The following is an 11096-nucleotide window of genomic DNA, read 5'->3' on the forward strand; positions in this document are numbered from 1 at the left end:
ACTATAAAATTACAAAATAAGATAATTATATTTGAGACCTAAAATATTTAAAAGTTCAAAAATAGAATTTATAGGTAAAGTAAAATCTTTTGAAATATACATTCTTTTTTTATAAAAATCCCCTACATATTTCAAAAGGTTTTTTCATTATTGGGTTTAAAAATTTGAGTCTATATGTTTCAAATTTGATATCTTTTGAACTATGAATCAGACTTAGACTAATAAGATTTATACTAATAAGATTTAACATACAGAGTAATTGGTGAAGTTTTCACTTCTATAAATTAAAAAATCTTTATGGTGGACTAATATCTTATCAATCTCATAACACTCCACAAATCTTGTTATCAATGTTGTTTGCGCTAATAGGCCATGCACACATTTAGTGGTTCATAAATGCTCTAAATACTATGCCACAATCTCATAGAAACGGTTCCACTCTGCACTTATATAAGTGATATCATTAAGTATATTGTAATTCATACATCACCCATAAAGGATATGAATATTATTAAGAGCCTTTTTCTCATCCTCTCGTTTAATACAATCTAGCACTTCTCACACTATAAGAAGAGACAACGATAACTAGTGCTAGAAGAACTAATAAGTGACTTATTGTTATCCATATGAACCTTTTTCATGGGATCTCCAATTACAAAGGTTGGGTTCCTATCATTGTTAATTTTATATTGACTCAGGTCTCATTCCCTTTGATATTTCATTTATTAACTTCTTTCTTAAAGGATTAATAAAAGGATTAGCAAAATTTACTTCTGACTTCACATAATTAATGAATGTAATTCTATTTCCCAACAGCTACTTTACCATATTATATCTTAGATGAATATGTCTATTTTTATTATTGAAAATTTTATTCTTTGCGATAGCTATTGATGTTTGGCAATTACAATGGCACAAATGGTATTAGTTTTATTCTCAATAGAGTATTTGCTAAGAAAATTCTTAGCCACTCAGTCTTACTACTAGCTAACTCCATAGTAATAAACTTTAACTCTATGGTTATTTTGATAATAATAATTTTTTTAGTTATTTTTAAGTAATTGTACCTCCATTTAGATTGAATATATAATCACCAGTGGATTTATCTCATTTGAATTTAAATTGCAATTAGAATCACTGTATTCTTTTAATATAGCAAGACATCCACTATATAGAATATCATAACTCATAGTATATCTCATAGTTCATTAGTTTAACTAATGCAACCTAATGATCGTGACTGAAATTATATGTATATATGCTCAATCTATCTAATATAAGTTATATAAAGTCCAGAAAAAATTCATCAAAAGAAACAAGATAATATGTGCTTATTCAAATTGAGTAATAATGTCACCTCTATCCTTCTTTGAGAGTTAGTATTTTTTTTTTTTGAATTTAGAGAATTAGCATTATATGGAGAGTACACTATTTTAATATTGAAATATCTAAACTTTTTTTAGAAGTTACTCAACATTAATGAGATTTAAATTTATAATATTTGTAAAATTAATCTAGACATGCCTCTAATATAGAAAATACTTTTATTACATGCTATGAATTTCTGTCATTTAAATCACATTATAATTTTATAAATTCATGATGATTATGAGTTAAAAAATTTGGCATTTGGCCTCAAGCACAACAAACTGTTAAACTAAATCTTAACATTTAAAAATAAATTTACAGAAAGAATATCATAGAGTAAACAAAAAAATAAAAGAGTCTTGTAAATCAAGATAGAACTCATTTCCTCTTTTCTCTTCAAAGAATTTAAAAAATAAAAAATAATAATAAAAAAAATTTCTCTCTTCTCCTCAATTTTCTCAATCTAAATAAATTTATTTTTTTGCAAGTTGAAATCAAACAGATTAATCCATATTAATAAAAAGCTCTTGAACAAAGAGAGCTAAAGAATATTGAAGAAAAAAAAATATTTGCTTAAAGTTCAAAAGTATTATTTCTAGGTATGCAATAAAGTAATTTTTTTTTCTAAAATTGAGATGTTATTACTATGCTTAAAGATCAAGAATATGTAATGCACTAGTACTAATTTTAAAAAATTTCTTCCCCGTTATTTTTTTTCTCAGATGGGTTCTTTTGCTTTCAGGTCATTATAGAAGAATTAGTTTGCTTGGAAAATTAATTCATCTCTATGCACTTCCTTCAAATTTTACAAATCACTATAATTATCATAATAATTGCAAGGACATTAGACAAGGCACGGGAAAAGCCCATATGATGATGTAATCAATCAAACAAAAACAGACTATCAGCGACGGATTTTTCCGTTGCTGATAGTAAAAAATCTGTCGCTAAAACTTTCAGTGACGGATTTCCGACGGACTCAAATCCGTCGCTTAAAGTCATGTCGCTAATTTTTTCCGACAGATCAGGCTTCCGTTGGAAATATTAGAGACGGATTTTTGAGGGATCTTAACTCCGTCGGAAAAATTTGCGACGTCTTTTCCGACGGATAATTTCGTCGGAAAATTTTAGCGACGAACTTTTTCGTCGTCAAATCCGTTGGAATATCTAAATTCATCCTATGAACAATCCGTCGCTAATCTGTCAGAAATAATTAGCGACGAAAATTTTCCGTTGGAAATATTAAGATATTTTAATAAATATTCTCACAAATCCGTCGCTAATCCGTCAAAATTCAATCACACAAAAAAATTTCCTGCTTTTATTTAGATATTTCCTGTATAATCAAATAATTTATAATTAAAAATCATATTTAATATAAATCAAATATCATTCATAATAATTATAATTAATGTTCATAATACTTAACAATATTCATAAAATTTAAAATAAATCCATAATATTTAACAATGTTCATAAAATTTAAAATAAATTCATAATATTTAACAATGGTCATAAAATTTAAAATAAATCCATAATACTTAACAATGTTCATAAAATTTAAAACTAATCTATGAATTTGTTGAACCATCTGATAAAATGTCCCAAATTCGGATCTCTAGTTCGAACTGATGATGATGAAGATGCGTTTGCTTGCCCCCCTAATGCTTGTGGAGTGTGCTCCTGTGTTTCTTCTTGCGCCTGTACTGCATCATCTATTTCATTCATAGAGAGCTGTTGGCTATGTCCTCTACCTCTAGATGATACTGCTCTTCGAGGCATCTGAAAAAATAATTGTCCATAATTTTAAATTAACAATAAAGACAAACAATATATAAAAATATAATCAAATATTAAGTTTATGAACATATATAAAAATATGATATACTTTACAATGTATCATTCAGAATCATCTTCTAAGTTGACATTATCATTACTATCAACACCATCAACTTCTAAATCATCATCTGACTCTTCAATGTCCTCTTCCTCATCCTCATCCTCATCCTCTTCCTCTTCCTCTTCCACCACTCTAAGTGGTTGTTGCACATGTTGCAATTCATTAACATCCACCTCAACTATAATAGCACATCCGCACCATGTAATAATTCATAGAATTTTGAAACTTCTAAGTTTGGCTCCATGGTTTGATTGCCCATTTCAGAACTACCAACTCCAGTTGTACCATAATTTATATCCATTGCTTCTATGACCATGCTTCTATAATCATTGACATTGTTGGTTGTAGCAAGATAATCAGTAGACTGTTCCTCAAGTTGTTCAGAATTTATTTCATGAGTGATAGATTCACCATGCGCAATCCACTTAGTATATCCTCCAACAAATCCACTTTTGCAAAGGTGATAAGTAACATCTTGCCTACTCTAAAATTTTCTATTCTGACACTTAGAACATGGACAACGAATTTTATCTTGGCATATAAACTGTACTTGTGCATAGGCAAAGTTTAGAAATGTCTCCACTCCAATCTCAAATTCAGAATTAAGAAAGCCATTTTGATCTAGTCGCTCATACATCCATCTACGATCTACCGACATGATAAATATATTCTGAAATATAAACAAATTCAACTCTAATTATATACTAATTTAACAAATCAAACACACTAATCAATTTAACAATACATATAAAAAAAAAAGTTGAATGAAGGCACATAAAGTAAACTGACCAAGCCGAACTATACATATCAAGGAGTAATATTGTTGGAAAGAATCCTCTGCCATGATTGTAAATCAATCAGTTGTTGGAAAGAATCCTCTGCCATGATTGTAAATCAATCAGTGATCAAATCTTACCATATTTAGCATAGCACGATTCTAGGACATAATTGAGGGCTCAATCAAAGGTCTAATTGTTCATATCATGTACTATATAAACTCTGTAACTTACTACACAAGAGGTAAGAAAATAAAAACAGTTTTCTTCCTATAATCTCAAGATGGTATCAGAGCAGGTTTCGGTCTAAAAATATAGCCATCCTGCAATAATCCTTTACCAGATACCCTTCCCAACTTCTTTCTCTCACTGAAACAACAATGGCCGACCTCCCCAGCCCGGTTGACCAATCCCAGGCAATAATTGATCCAATAGTAGACCTGTCACAAAAACTATTCCAGTTAATTCAGAATAGCCAAGATGGAAATCAGAAATCAGTGAACCAATTCACTCTTAATTCAGCACAGCCACCGTCCGACATAAAATTGAATGATTCCAATTATGTTGTATGGGCAAAGATGATGGAGATGTTTATCACGGCACTACAAGGAGCCGCGAAAGGAGGAGGCACGGGTGTCCCTTATGATCGGAAAGGAGGTATTTTAGGGTTAGAAAGGAGGGCAAATGACCTTTCTACCCCTGTCTCTTTAAATAAATCTAAATGTGCCTCTGCTTGTTTTAATTCTAACAAGGTATAAAATACTAGTGGGTGGATATTTGATTCAGGAGCCACAGACATTATGACTAATGATTCTTCAGATTTTGTTGTGTCAGCCCCACCCTCAAAATCCAATATTCTAAACGCTACCGGTGGCTCTTTCCCGGTCATCGGTGGTGGTACCGTTTCTATAACCCCCACTTTAAATGTCTCCAACAGCCTCTATGTACCTTCCTTATCTTGCAAATTACTCTCTGTCAGTCAGATCACCAAACAGTTAAATTGCAGAGTACTCATGTATCCTCATTTTTGTGTTTTGCAGGATATTCATACGAGCACGGTACTGGGCCGTGGTACTGAGAAAGATGGACTGTACTATGTGGAGGAGATCTCAAGTATTGGGTCAGCTCATTTAGCTCAAGGGTCCTCAACCCGACAGTTATGGCTCTGGCACCGGCGCTACGGCCATCCCTCAAGTGATTATCTTCGTACTTTGTTTCCTGAGTTTAAATCCATTGACATTCCAGTTTGTTCTTCATGTGTGCTTGCTAAGAGTCATAAGAGTACTTATCATATATCCACAAATAAATCTGATACTCCCTTCTCAATAATACACTCTGATGTATGGGGGCCTGCCCCGGAAACTGTCTCCCCTGATTATAGATACTTTGTGACTTTTATTGATGATTGCACTCGTGTTACTTGGGTTTACCTGTTAAGACAAAAAAAGTGAAGTGGCTGAGAAATTCTGTGATTTTTTCCGCATGATTAAAACCCAATTTCACAAGACCATTCAAGTCCTCCGATCTGACAATGGGGGGGAATTTGTCAATAACCATCTCCAAACCTTTTTCCGGGATAATGGGATCCTTCACCAAACTACTTGTCCTTATACACCACAGCAAAATGGGGTTGCTGAAAGGAAAAATCGACATATCCTTGAGACTGCCCGAGCCCTATTGTTTGAAACCCAAGTTCCTCCTAAGTTTTGGTCTGAAGCAGTTGCCACATCCATTTACCTCATCAATCGACTTCCGTCTCGCGTCCTTAATTTCCAATCTCCCTTGCATACCTTGTCCTCTCATCACACCATCCCTTCCTTTCTCAACCTTCCACCTAAAATCTTTGGCTGTACAGTTTATGTTCACATTCCTAAAACACACCGCACTAAACTTGATCCATGTGCTCTTAAGTGTGTTTTCTTTGGTTATGGTGTCCATAAAAAGGGCTATCGGTGTTTTGACCCAATCTCTAAACGGCTCTTCACTACCATGGACTGCACTTTTCTAGAAGAGGAATATTTTTTTCCCTCGCCAACTAGCAGTGAGGGGGAGACAATGGCACAATCACCACCACTGCCAAATTGGCTTAGTCAGGAGGGGCCAGAACTTGATCATTCTTCTCTTCCTGAGTCTACACCAGAACTGGGAGATACTGACCATCTAGTACAGTCCTCGGTCTCAACGTCACAACCAGAACCTGACACCGTAGAATATCCTGAGGAACACACAACTGAGGTATGTGAATCTGAACTTTCCCCTGGTTCTAATAACCTTACTACTGAACCCATTTCCCTTGAGGTTTCCGAAATAGGCCAATATGTCCTACCCCCTCGGAATAATAGAGGAATTCCACCCAGGAGATATGATCCAGAATTCGAGGCAGCCAGGTCCAGATACCCTGTGGCAAATGTTACCAGAGGAGAAAGACTATCACCTCAGTTGGTCAACCTATAGAAAAATATTTGCTCAGAATGGATACCAAAGGATGCCACAGAGGCCCAGAAGGACAAAAGATGGGTTGAGGCGATGGAGACCGAGATGGATGCCCTGGAGAAAAACAAGACCTGGGAAAAATGCTGGCTACCCAAGGGAAAACGACCAGTGGGATGCAAATGGGTGTTTACCATAAAGTATAAGTCAGACGGAACGGGGGACAGATATAAAGCTAGACTTGTAGCAAAAGGATATACTCAGACTTATGGAGTTGACTATTCTGAAACATTCTCTCCAGTAGCAAAAATTGATACAATACGGGTCCTATTCTCTCTAGCTGCAAACCTAGACTGGCCACTTCACCAATTTGATGTGAAAAATGCTTTCTTACATGGTGATCTGGAGGAGGAAGTATACATGGATGCTCCACCAGGGTTCATGAGTGGATATAGAAGGGGAGAAGTGTGTCGATTGAGGCGAGCCTTGTATGGGTTGAAACAGTCACCCAGAGCATGGTTTGGGAGATTTACTCAAGCAATGAAGAAAAATGGATATCGACAGAGTAACTCCGATCACACTCTATTCTTGAAGAGGCAAGGAAGGAAGATCACGTGTTTGATTATATACGTGGATGACATGATTATAACTGGAGATGATATGGACGAAATCAAACAACTGAGGGACAACTTATTCCAAGAATTTGAGATGAAAGACCTGGGGATGCTAAAATATTTTCTTGGAATCGAAGTTCTCAGATCAAACCAGGGAATTCTAATATCACAGAGAAAGTACATTCTTGATATGTTAACTGAAACAGGAATGATAGATTGCAAACCAGTCGATACTCCGGTAATGGTCAATCACGAGTTGAGCAAGGACTCAAAAGAAGGACCCACAGACAGGGGGAGGTACCAGAGACTGGTAGGAAAACTGATTTATTTATCACACATCAGACTAGACGTGGCATATGCTGTGAGTTTGGTAAGTCAGTTCATGCATGATCCAAAACAAGACCATATGGAGGCAACATTAAGAATCGTTCGATATTTGAAAGGAACAGCTGGGATGGGCATGTTGTTCAAAAAGAATGGTCATTTCAGTATCAGTGGATATACGGACGCAAGTTGGGCAGGAGATCTCTCTGACAGACGATCTACTTCAGGATACTTTACCTTTGTCGGAGGAAATTTGGTAACGTGGAAAAGTAAGAAACAGAAGGTGGTGGCACTATCAAGTGCTGAAGCAGAATTCAGGGGAATAGCAAAAGGACTGGCAGAACTCCTATGGATCAGAAAGTTGATGTTTGAGCTTGGATTCCCATCAAAGGATGCAGCTGAACTCCGTTGTGACAACAAGGCGGCAATAAGCATTTCTGAAAATCCAGTTCAGCATGATCGAACAAAACATGTTGAAATAGACCGACATTTCATCAAAGAAAAGTTGGACAGTGGTCTGATATCTTTACCATTTGTTCAATCAGAGGATCAATGGGCGGACATCCTAACCAAAGCAGTAGCTGGACGAATATTCCATGAGGTTTTGGGCAAGTTGGGTATGCTAGATCCATATGAACCAACTTGAGGGGGAGTGTTGGAAAGAATCCTCTGCCATGATTGTAAATCAATCAGTTGTTGGAAAGAATCCTCTGCCATGATTGTAAATCAATCAGTGATCAAATCTTACCATATTTAGCATAGCACGATTCTAGGACATAATTGAGGGCTCAATCAAATGTCTAATTGTTCATATCATGTACTATATAAACTCTATAACTTACTACACAAGAGGTAAGAAAATAAAAACAGTTTTCTTCCTATAATCTCAAGAAATATATATTAATAAAATTATATATTATTATTATTATTATTTTGAAATTTATAAAATGACTTATTCTCTTAATCAATTTTAAAAGTTAAAAATATTTCGTTGTTTATCCAATTTTTAAATTATTTGTTATCACTACTTTTGATTACCTCTATAAGCAATTCATCTAATTTGTTAGAAAAAATAATAATAATTAAAATATAAATATTAGAGGCCAATTTACAAAATAATGACAAAATAAAAATTTAATACAGCAGGGCAGCAAGGCAGGGCAGCAGCATGCTTGCTGCTGCAGCAACAAGCTGCTGTGCAGCAGCTTGCTGCCAGCATGCTAGCTGCTGCACAAGCAAGGCAGCAGCTTGCTGCCAGTATGCTTGCTGCTGCAGCAACAAGCTGCTGTGCAACAACAGCTGCCTTGCTTGTACAGCAGCTAGCTTGCTGCTGCACAAGTAAGGCAGCAGCAAGGCAGCAACATGCTTGCTGCTGCACAGCAAGGCAGCAGCAAGCTTGCTGTTGTGCTGCTGCACAGTATATAAAAAGTGCTGCAGCACTTATTCTTTTTATAACTAATAAATGTAACTCCACATTATTTTTAACATAAATTTACAATCATTCACACTAAAATTTAATCCATAATAATCATGTCCTCAATAATTGATGTCAACTCAAAACCCCAAATAAATAAATAAAAAACATAAAAACAAACAATTAAGCAATAAACCCATCAAACTCAATAGCTAAGTAATCACCTAATCTTTTTCAAAATTATTAATCTAATAATTAATACAAAATTAAAAATTAGTAAAACAAGCATACATTAGGATCAACCAATCATTCCATCACTAACTTACATGGAGTGGTGACGATCGGCAGCTGCAGCGGCGGTGAGTGGCAACGGTGGTGGCGGCAGCGGTGGCAGCAGAAAAAGCAGCAAGCTAGCTGATTGGTGACAGCCCGCAAATGACAGCGGCGGCGACAGTGGCAAGAAGAAGGATGGAGCAATAAGGAGAAGAGAGGAGAGGAAAAGGGTGGCTGAAATCAAAAGAGAGTCCTGAAAGAGATGGATTAGGTTTTTAAATATACTTTTTGCATTTTTTGACAGATTAGCGACGGCATAAATTCCGTCGCTAATATTTTAAAAATCCGTCGCTAATCCGTCAGAAATATAAACATTTAAAATTAATCGCTGATCCGTCGCTAATTCCATCGCTAAATTTTTTTTCCCGACGGAAGTAATTTTCGTCGCTAAATCCGTCGCTGATAATCTATTTTTTTGTGGTTAAATCACAAATACCACGCAGTGTTATTCAAGTCAATCTTCTCTCTCTGCATCAGTTTCATGCCCTCCTTTCATTTTCTTAATTATAGCATATAATTCTGATGTATCTCTGTTATCATCCATTTTCATTATTTTTTTTTAACAAATTCATTTTCAAATTGAATCCATAAATTTAATATTTGATCTATATTTATTATCTCATCTCTAGTAGACTAGAAGGAAAAGTTAACATTTAAAGAATAATAATAATAATAACAACAATAATATAATTACCTTGATGATTTCCATATCTATTACCAGCTTTTGACAGCAACAAATTTCCAATAATTGAGATTCTGGAGTATGCCTTTAATTATGTTCTAAGATGTATGCTTTAATTTATCTATTCTAACTACTGCATGTATTTCTTTTCCACCATTAAAAGACAATAAATCCTTAAGATTGTAGTAAAAATATGATAAAATAATAAAATCTGAGTATTAAGAATTTATTTCTCAATCTCCCAGGATAAAACAGATTCTTTTAGAATTTTAATTTTCAGAATCAAAACAACAAAAATTTATTTTTAATTTGTAATCCAGTAGAAAGCATAGAGAGGAGAAGGAGTAAAGTATAAAAATGAGAGTAAATTTTTTTGTGAATGTATAAACAATTTATAGTAGATAAACTAACCGTTGTAAACTATTATAAAAACTTTGAAATAGTAAAATCAAATTTATATAAAATCATAACAATTGGATTTAATATTATATTTAAATATCAAATATGCAACAATAAAATTTGAGACCTAAAATATTTAAAAGGTCAAAAATAATATTTATAGGTAAAGATAAATATTGTGAAATTTATATTCTTTTTTTATAATATTTATAAGCCATTAAATTCTGGCACCATTGAAGAGGATTGGTTTTACTCGGTTGCCGAATAACTCAATTTTCAAATTTTGGTTCAAATAAACAATAATCCTTTGCAAAAATGACCAAATTGAGATTTCCAATATCAAAGCGTTTGAGACCCACCCCCTTGTATCAAGTGCATGAATGGGAAAGGAAATTAATAAAAAATAAAAAAAGGCAAAATAACTAAAATATTAACATTAGTTTATTTGATAAAAATACCTCTACCATGTGTGGTGCTTAGTAGAAAGATCAAATCACAATCCCTAAAATCAATTTCTTCACCCAATTTATAACTATAAATCTCTAAAGGAAAACCTTCATACAAATTTATTGATCTCTTGCAATTAAAGTGCAACATGGAGGTCATCTTGTAGAAGGGAAGAATCTAAGCATTCAACATCTCACAAATCCATTTGCCCTTCAAGTACTCGTTGGACATCTTGTGGAAATTGGTTGATGTTGAGCATTCGACCACCACAAAGGAGCTACATTACTTGATTTTCTTTAGAAAACAATAGTCCACATTGAAGACACGAGGGATCAAGTTTAGGTAGGCACATCTCCTCATTTTATAATTATATTGTATAAGTTTTTTTTATTTATAAATCCACTTGGTC

Source organism: Manihot esculenta, chromosome 2 (assembly GCF_001659605.2).
Source record: "Manihot esculenta cultivar AM560-2 chromosome 2, M.esculenta_v8, whole genome shotgun sequence".
Taxonomy (NCBI): domain Eukaryota; kingdom Viridiplantae; phylum Streptophyta; class Magnoliopsida; order Malpighiales; family Euphorbiaceae; genus Manihot; species Manihot esculenta.